Source organism: Microtus pennsylvanicus, chromosome 11, assembly GCF_037038515.1.
Source record: "Microtus pennsylvanicus isolate mMicPen1 chromosome 11, mMicPen1.hap1, whole genome shotgun sequence".
In the NCBI taxonomy this organism is placed as follows: domain Eukaryota; kingdom Metazoa; phylum Chordata; class Mammalia; order Rodentia; family Cricetidae; genus Microtus; species Microtus pennsylvanicus.
Genome location: NC_134589.1, coordinates 96887517 through 96897058, shown reverse-complemented (window position 1 = coordinate 96897058; position 9542 = coordinate 96887517).

Below are 9542 nucleotides of genomic sequence, written 5' to 3'. Positions count from 1 at the left end.
ACATCTGGATATTTCAAAAATGCTCCTACTGATTTTAGTTTGCAGCTAGGCCTGAAAAGCATGGATGTAGTGAACAATCCCTCATGTTGTAGATGGGAGAATGGAAGCTCATGAAGATAGGTGATTGTCTAATGTTAGCAAAAAAAGGCGTCTTATGCGGGAAGTCTACACTGTTTGCCTTGTGTGTGTGACACAGAGCAGGTGTTCTGAAGACACCTTCTAATGACTTAGAGTATATTTTTACAATCAAGAGACCTGAGGCTCACAAATATTGAGAAGTTTAAGATAATATCAATAAAAGCTTGTGCACAGATCTGTCTTCTGATCACAGCGTAAAACTCTTAAATTTTTATTAAGCATCTGTGTATATTGTCCTCAGAACCTCCTTATAAGTCTCTTCACAGAGAAGCATTCTGCCTAGGCTTAGCTAGCAATGTGTGGAAGCCTGGAGTCTTTCACTGTGCCCCTGTGTGATGCTTAATGTGTTTGTTGAAGAACTGAAAGTCATGACCATCAGAATTGTTTGTTTATTTAGTGTGTGTGTGTGTGTTTGAGACAGAGTTTTGTATAGTGCAGGCTAGTCTTGAACTCTTAATTCTCCTGCCTCTGTATCCCAAAAATTATGATTACAAGAGTGAGATACCGCACTTGGAGAACTATTGATTTTTTTGGCTTGGCTTATTTATTTTAAATTCTGTGTAAGTGTCCGTCTGTCTATGTGTGGGTATGTACACATGATTGCAGATACTCTCAGAGGCCAGAAGAGGGCATTGGATCCTCTGGTGCTGGAGTTTCAGGCAGTTGTGAGCTGCCCTGGATGGGAGCTGGCAACCCAAATCCAGTCCTTTAGAAGAGCTCTTAATCACTGAGCCAAGTCTCCAGCCCCTAATTTGTTTTGATAAAGAAAACCCAGGTATTCAATTCCCAGTACTCATATGGTAGCTCACACCACCCATAACTCATGTTCCAGTGGATTCATCATCCTCTTCTGGCCTCTGTAAGCACTACATGCATATAGTGCACACACACATGCATGCACACACACACATACACACACACGCACACACACTTACAAACACGCAAAACACTCATACATACAAAATAGAAATATTTAATAAAAATCAAGTTTTTATTTACTCTTGTCCACATTCTTTGAGAATTTTATAATGCAGACGAAATATTTGGCCATATTCACACCCCTATTCTACTTCTAATTCCCACCACTCTCCTTGACATCCCCTGAAAACACCTTGTCCTCTTTTTGTAGCCCACTGGGTTCAATCAATGGTGTGTCTTTATGTTCAAAAGTGTAGGACCATCCACTGGCGCATGGCCAGTTCCTAACACCACCAGTTTCTAACTGTGAAGAGAACTGGATTCCCTGCCATAGCAACCTTTAATTGCAAAGCTCCTTAGCTAGGGGTGGGGCTTTGTGAACCCCCTCCTTTATCTGTGCTTTGATGTTATATAAGAATTGTTGATCTTAAAAAACCCTATGTTCAATTGATTGGGGGGGGGGGGAGAGAGACAGAGACAGAGACAGAGTTTCTGGGGCATCAGCAGGAACTTGGGAGCACCCAGGGGCAGGATCACTCTGAACATTTGATGGACCATAACAACAACAGCAGCAGCAGCAGCAGCAGCAGCAGCAGCAGCATCTATTGCTCCAGTGATGAACATGCACAGCTGCTGGAAGAGTTTCCATGGGGCTCTGTTTTAAGAGAAATGTGCAGTGTGGAGACAGTGCTGTCTGAGTTGAAGCCCCGGGCCTTATAGATGTAGCTGAAGCTAGACAGGGTTCCAGCTCAGGAGTTAGAGCATAGTGGATTGAGAGAGATAGCAATGGTAATGAAATGACTTTGATAATACCTAGCTCAGGCTTGTGGGGTGTTCCAGAAGGTGTGAGAAATAAAAGAGCAAGCAAGGCCTAGATGCTTAGAACAGGATGTAAAAGTGTTGAGAGAGATAGATGAGATTTATGCACAAAACCGTTCAACACAGTTGCTGATAATAGTATGAAAAATGGAAATAACTTGATTGTTTCCTAATTATGCAACAACAGAGGATTAAATCAATTATGATTCATTCATTTGTATGCTGTTATGTAGGCATCACTAATGATACTGTGAAGAATTTGCAATAAAATGGGGAATACCCTTGGTCTATGAAGAATGATCTGGTTACACAAACAGATCAGGGCCTCAGCAATACACTTGGTTCCATTTATAGTTTATGGCTTTTCTCTTTTTTCTCATGCAAATAATAGAAAATTGTTCTAATGCTCAAGAAGTTAATACAGTCACACTATAAAAAAGTCAGGAAGTGTGGAAAATGTACAAAGACTCTAGAAATGTCCCGTGATCCTCTTAGGCAGTAGGAAGTGCTGTCAATGTTTTGGTATATTTCATTTTGTTTACCCTTTGAAGTTACACCTGTTCACCCATGCCCCTACACATGTACATACTGCACTCACATAAAATATGTGTCTGAAGCACATGCATTATGATGTGTGCATACACACATGCTCCTTGGATTATAACGAGGTTATTTACCAAAGAGCTCATTGTAAGTTGGACTTACCATAGGCTAGGTAGAACTTAACCACACATAGATGTTGGTTGCTCAGTTTTGTGACCTTGTGGCTGATGGGTTGCTAAAGCTTACAGTCATTGCTAGGAAAAGTTTGTCATCAGCTGGGCTCAGAATGGATGTAACTGCTTATGAGATGGCTTATTGCTACTGTACAGTCATACAGTTGAAAAATTGTACATTTAACTTTTATATATGAAGTTTAATGAACCAGTATGACAAGTGTTACTTAAAATTTCTTTTTGAAACTGTGTGTGTGGGTGCTTTGGTCTCAATGTATGTCTGTGCACCATATGCATGTGGTGACTGTAGAAGCTAGAAGAGGGTGTTAGATCCTTTGGGACTGGAGTTACAAATGGTTATGAGCCACCATATGGGCACCAAGGACTGAACATGGGTCCTCTGGAAGAGCCTGGGATTAGATAACCCACTAGAGGTCTCATCCCTGAGAAAACTTATTCTGTCAGCTGCAACTGACTGAGTGTAGCTCCTCATTTAGGGTTAGGAACTTGTAAGATTTCCCACAGCTCCATAAGCATAACACTCACCCTTAAGCCCACAGATAATAAAGTTCTCACCCCTCATGGAGAAGCTTCTCTTGGAGCATATGGAGGCGATCGACAGCTGTTTAGAGTGCTGAGAAGAAGTGATGGTGAGGTGCCCAGCCCCAGTCAGCACATCAACAATAAAGTGTCCACACCCCAGGGACTTTGGAGGTCAGGTGTGGAGAGATGGTAAGACCCAGAGGACCAGGATGGCTGCTGCAAGAGTGTCTTCTAGACATGATAGGGGTGCTGCACCCATAAAGTCTTAGTCACTTGGTGGCTGAAACAAGACCTGCATGTTGACGACTTTGTTCTTATTTTTCCTTCTACTGCCATCTTCACCCCCACTTTGTCCACTTCCTTGTTGGTTCCCTTCCTGCCTCCCAAATAAACTCCCCCCTCTGCTTTCATATCACATATGCCACAAAGAAAGATAAAGCTTACCCCAGATCCTATGATGTGTCAATGATTGTATAACATACTCTGGCTTTGATTCTTCAACTCACCATAGAGACACTTGCATGTCTGTGTTTATACACTATCAACCAACTTATGAAATCAGCTTAGGTGTCCATCAGCAGATGAATGGAGACAGAACACACACACACACACGTATTCACACACATACATACTCACTCACTATGGAATTTTAATCAAACATACAGTAGAGTAAAATTTTGTTGTTTGTAGGAAAATGGAGGAACTGTAGATCATTATATCCCATGAAATAAGTTGTTCTGAAAAAGAACCATGTTGAATCCAGCGGAAAAAAGAGAATGAAATAGATGGAGATGGAAAAGGAGAAAAGGGGGGGGAAGAGGGAGGAGAAGATAAAGCAATAGAGGGGTGAATGTGATCAAAGAACATTATATAGAAAGGTCATAACACAAACAGCCCTTTGAACAAATAATTACTATTTTTTGTAATCCCTGTGGCTCTCATAGGAAAATGAAAATTTAAAATAGGAGACTCCCCAACAAAGCCAGTGTGGCATACAGCAAGGACAAGTATCTGAGTCTGTCTTTTGACCTTCACCCACATTCTATGACACTTGAACCCCCTATATGAAGTCACATACACAAATGCCTATGTATATGTATACTGTGTCACAGTGAAACACTGAAATATTGAGGCCAATATTTCAATCAGTATGGTACAACTTGTTACTTGTATTTTTTGCCTCTTTATAACCTATCTTGTGATACATTTTGAAACAAAATAAATCATTAAGTGAGGAGAAAAAAGAAAATATACATACAAGTAACATTATACAGACTGAGCAAGTTGCATGTGTATACGTGGGAATATATATATGCATATATGTATGTAGCAATAATTAATAAAAAATAAGCTGAAGGAGGATGTTTCTGTTCTGCAAGCCACTCCCATGTAACCACACAGAAGCTTAATATTAATTACAAATGATCAACTAATAACTGAGGCTTGTTACTAAGTAGCTCTTCTAGCTTAAATTAAACCATATTTCTTACCTAAGTTTTCTACATGGCTTATGGCTTGTTACCTCATTTTGTACACATTCTGTTTCCTCTGTGTCTTGTGGCATCTCCTCTGATTCTGCCCTTCTTCTTCTCAGAATCCGCTTAGTTTGGATCTCCTGCCCAATCTCTTATTGACCAGCTATAGGCCACTCAACCCTTTATTAACCAATGAGAGTAATACATATTTACAGTGTACAAAAAGTGTTCTACAGCATTTTACCCTTTCTGCCTAATTAAAAAAGAAGGGTTTAACTTTAACATAGTAAAATTATACACAACAAAACAGTTATCAAGGTTCTGCCTATTACAAATAATGCTGCTATGAACATAGTTGAATAAATGCTTTTGTGGTAAGATTGGGCATCTCTTGGGTGTATTGCTGGATTTTGGGGCAGGTTGATCCTGAATTTCCTGAGAAACCACCACACTGCTTTCCAAAATGGTTGCACAAGTTTGCATTCGTACCAGCAATGGATGAGTGTTCCCCTTACTCCACATCCTTTCCAGCAAAGGCTGTCATTGGTGTTTTTGATTTTAGCCATTCTGACAGGTGTAAGATGGTATCTCAACGTTGTTTTGATTTGCATTTCCCTGATTATTAAGGAGGTTGAGCATGACCTTAAGTGTCTTTTGGCCATTTGAACATATTGTTCAGTTCAGTGCCCCCCTTTAAATTGGGTTAATTAGAATTTTAAAGTCTATTTATTGAGTTCTTTATATATTTTTGAGATCAGACCTTTGTCTGATGCGAGGTTGGTGAAGATCTTCTCCCAATCAGTAGGTTTTTGTCTTAATGACAGTGTCCTTTACAGAAGCTTCTCAGTTTTAGGAGGCCCCGTTTATTCAATGTTGCCCTTATTGTTTGTGCTACTGGGGTTATATGTAGGAAGTGGTCTCCTGTGCCCATGTGTTGTAGAGTACTTCCCACTTTCTCTTCTATCAGGTTCAGTGTGTTCAGATTAATATTGAGGTCTTTAATCCATTTGGACTTGAGTTTTGTGCATGGTGATAGATATGCCCCTCAATGGAAGAATGGATAAAGAAAGTGTGGAATATATACGCATTAGAGTACTATTCAGTGGTAAAAAACAATAACATCTTGAATTTTGCATGCAAATGGAGGGAAATAGAAAACACTATCCTGAGTGAGGTAACCCAGTCCCCAAAAGATGAATATGGTATGTACTCACTCATAAGTGGATTCTAGCCATAAATAAAGGACATTGAGCCTTTATTTGTGATCCTAGAGAAGCTAAATAAGAAGGTGAACCCAAAGAAAAACATATAGTTGTCCTCCTGGATATTTGAAGTAGACAAGATTGCCAGGAAAAAGTTTGGAGCACGGGGGTGGGGGTAGGGTGGGGGTAAGGGGAGATGGGGAGAGAGAAGGGAGAAGGGGAGGATGGGGAGAGCTTGGGGGAATGGGATGGTTGGGACGGAGGAAGGGTGGGTATGGGAGCAGGGAAGTAGATATCTTAATTAAGGGAGCCATTTTGGGGTTGGCAAGAGACTTGACTCTAGAGGTGTTCCCAGGTGTCTAAGGAGATGTCCCCAGCTTGTTCCTTGGGCAGCTGAGGAGAAAGCACCTGAACTGGCCTTATCCTATAGCCACACTGATGAATATCTTGCATTATCACTATAGAACCTTCATCTGGCGATGGATGGAGATAGAGACAGAGACCTACATTGGAGCACTGGACTGAGCTCCCAAGGTCCAAATGAAGAGCAGAAGGAGGGAGAACATGAGCAAGGAAGTCAGGACCACGAGGGGTATTCCCACCCACTGAGAAGGTGGGGCTGATCTAATGGGAGCTCACCAAGGCCAGCTGGACTGGGACTTATTGAGCATGTGATCAAACCAGACTCTCTGAATGTGGCTGACAATGAGGGCTGACTGAGAAGCCAAGGACAATGGCACTGGTTTTTGATTCTACTGCATGTACTAGCTTTGTGGGAGCCTAGTCTGTTTGGATGCTCACCTTCCTAGACCTGGATGGAGGGGGGAGGACCTTGGACTTCCCACAGGACAGGGAACCCTGACTGTTCTTTGGATTGGAGAAGGACAGGGAAGGAGAATGGGGGAAGGGGGAGGAAAATGGGAGGAGGGGAGAAAGTGGAAATTTTTAATTAAAAAAAGATTTATGCATATAAAAAACAAAACAGTTATCAAGTAAGAATTACAGTTATAATATTCAGTCCATTTGTATTTGGCAAATTTAGAGAAAATATTTTATTATCTATCTTATCTTTGTGAGTTTAAAGTTTTATACCTAATTTACCTGTAGATGGAAGTTTCTGTCCTGCCTGATTCCATAGTCATTCAGTCCCAAAGAAACACACAGAGACTTATAGTAATTTCAAACTGTTTGGCCTGTTAGATCAGGCTTATTATTAACTAGCTCTTCTAACTTAAATTAACCTGTAATATTTGTCTATGTTTAGCCACATGGCTTAGTATCTTTTCTCAGTGAGGCATTCTCATCTTGCTTTCTCTGTGTCTGGCTGGTGACTGCATCTCTGCCTTTCCTTTTCCCAGAATTCTCTTAGTCTGATAGCTCTGCCTTAGTCTGATTCCTGCCTGGCTACTGGCCAATCAGCATTTATTAAACCAATAAAAGTGACAAATTTTTACAGTGTACAAAAGCATTATCCCACAGCATTTTTCTTTTATCATAACTAAGAAAAACTTTAACTATGACTGTCTAGTCTTCAATTCAATCAAATACCCCAAAAGGGCAAAAGGTTGCCCAATAATAGGGATATCTGGACAGTCACTTAAGTTCTTCTGTGACATCGGGGAATCTAACTTTGGCCTATAGGCCCAGTATATCTGACAGACTTTTCTGAGAAGCAGGAAATTTTGAAGGACTGTCCTACCTTGTCATGACAAAGAATGACAGTCACTTTCTTTTGTATCCTTCTGGTCCTGTTTGGACAGTATTCTGTCATTAATTGAGGCAAGGGAAGTTTCTTTGCCCAAATGACTAGATTTTTTCATGAAGAAAGCAAACTTTATATGAAGTTTCTTTGATGCCCATCTTCTTCTTTGAAGTAGATTGGTGCTGTCAGGAGCAGATGTGTCTCAGTGTCCTGAAAGGCCTTAGGTTATTAAACATATTAGATGCCATATTCAATAGGTCTTTGAAGTGTCTATATAAATATGTCTGTGTATGAAAACATACCTAATATGTTTTCTAAATATATTAATATGTTTTAACCTAAAATAAGCCTGACTATTATAGATAACTATTAATTTGTATTTCTTAATTATACACTACATTTTTAAATTAGCTGCATAAATATAACACTCCAAGCAAGAGTATAAATATACATACAGTATAACAAAATTAACTTCAAACTTGTGTCAATCTACAAAAATCCATATTAATGTAAATTGTTTTTTTGGTTTAAAAGTAGATTCAATAATCTACCCTTTTAGCCCATTATTTATGTATCCTCTATTTTTCTTTTTAAAAGAGATCCTTAAATTTAATCTCCTCTGTTCAGCTTTTCTCATGATCAATAACAACTTGTAACCAATTTTCACTAAATGATAATAAATATCCATAACCCATCTTTTGGGGATGTGCCATCATTCTCTAGGCTACTTCTTGTTGTTTAGGGGTGCTGGTAATCTTTGAGGGAAACTTGAGAAAATCTGGATAATTGTTAGATCTTGGCTGGAATAGTTTATGAGGTTGGACCATCTCAGCCAACAGCCTTGAAACTGTTCTAGATGCTGGATCACCTGGACCATCTGTTTTCATTGGTATTTGGTCCCCTTGTTTTGAAAATATATAAACTTTTAAAGTTAACATATATTACAAGTATGGACTATGTGGTGTGTACAAGTCAGTTAAAGATGATTTTTTTGTTTTGTGTTTGAGCAGATAAAATACATCATGTGTCTTATAGGTGTATTTCTTTATATTTGTAGCCAGAATTTTCAGGGGATCTTCCTCATCTTTAAATTTGAATGAATCCATAGTCTCTTCTTTTCTGTGGAAACAAAAGCATAACATCTTTCCCAAAGTAACATATCTTTTGACTTTAATTTTGATGTCAAGAATTTTGAAAATGTATAGGTCAGTTTAAGCAGGGTTTATAATCAAATGTCATTTAACAACTATTGCTCCTTCCTCAAGCAGTCAAAAAAATAAAGACAACACAATAACATACAAGATCCAGACTCTGTTTTATTAGTTTAAATCTATCTATCTATCTATCTATCTATCTATCTATCTATCTATCTATCTACCTATCATCTATCTATGTATCTATCTATTTATGTATCTATCTATGTATCTATCATCTATCTATGTATCTATGTATCTATGTATCTATCTATCTATCTATCTATCTATCTATCTATCTATCTATCTATCTATGTGTATTTATGACTGTCTATACCTTATTCTTTTCTATCCCAAGTATTTGTATATTCTTAAGCACACTGTAACCTGTTTAGAGGTTTTTATCCATCTGGATCTGTTTTTACTTTACATGTATAACCTTTTCTGTCTGCTTTAGCAAAACCCCAAATTCACCATGCATTGTGTTGCCGGAGTTCATGCTGGCAGCTCAAGCTCATACAGGCAGTGGTTGGGAAATGCCTCAATATAGCACAGTCCATGTGAGAGATTGCAGTAACCCACTACAAGGCTTAGCTCATGTGCTTGCAGCTGCCAGGAAACCCATCTCTATAGTGCGGCTGGCACGAGAGACATGAGATTAAGAAGCCACATTTGGCTCTATTTTTGTGTGTTTAGAACCTTTATTTTTTTAAAGCTTTCTCAGGTCTTTATGGATGTAGGTATTGGACATTTGGGTGCCATTTGTAGGTGGACTTTTCTTTCTCACCTGCCAATTCTCAAGTAACTGACGTGGAGACTTAATATTAATTATATAT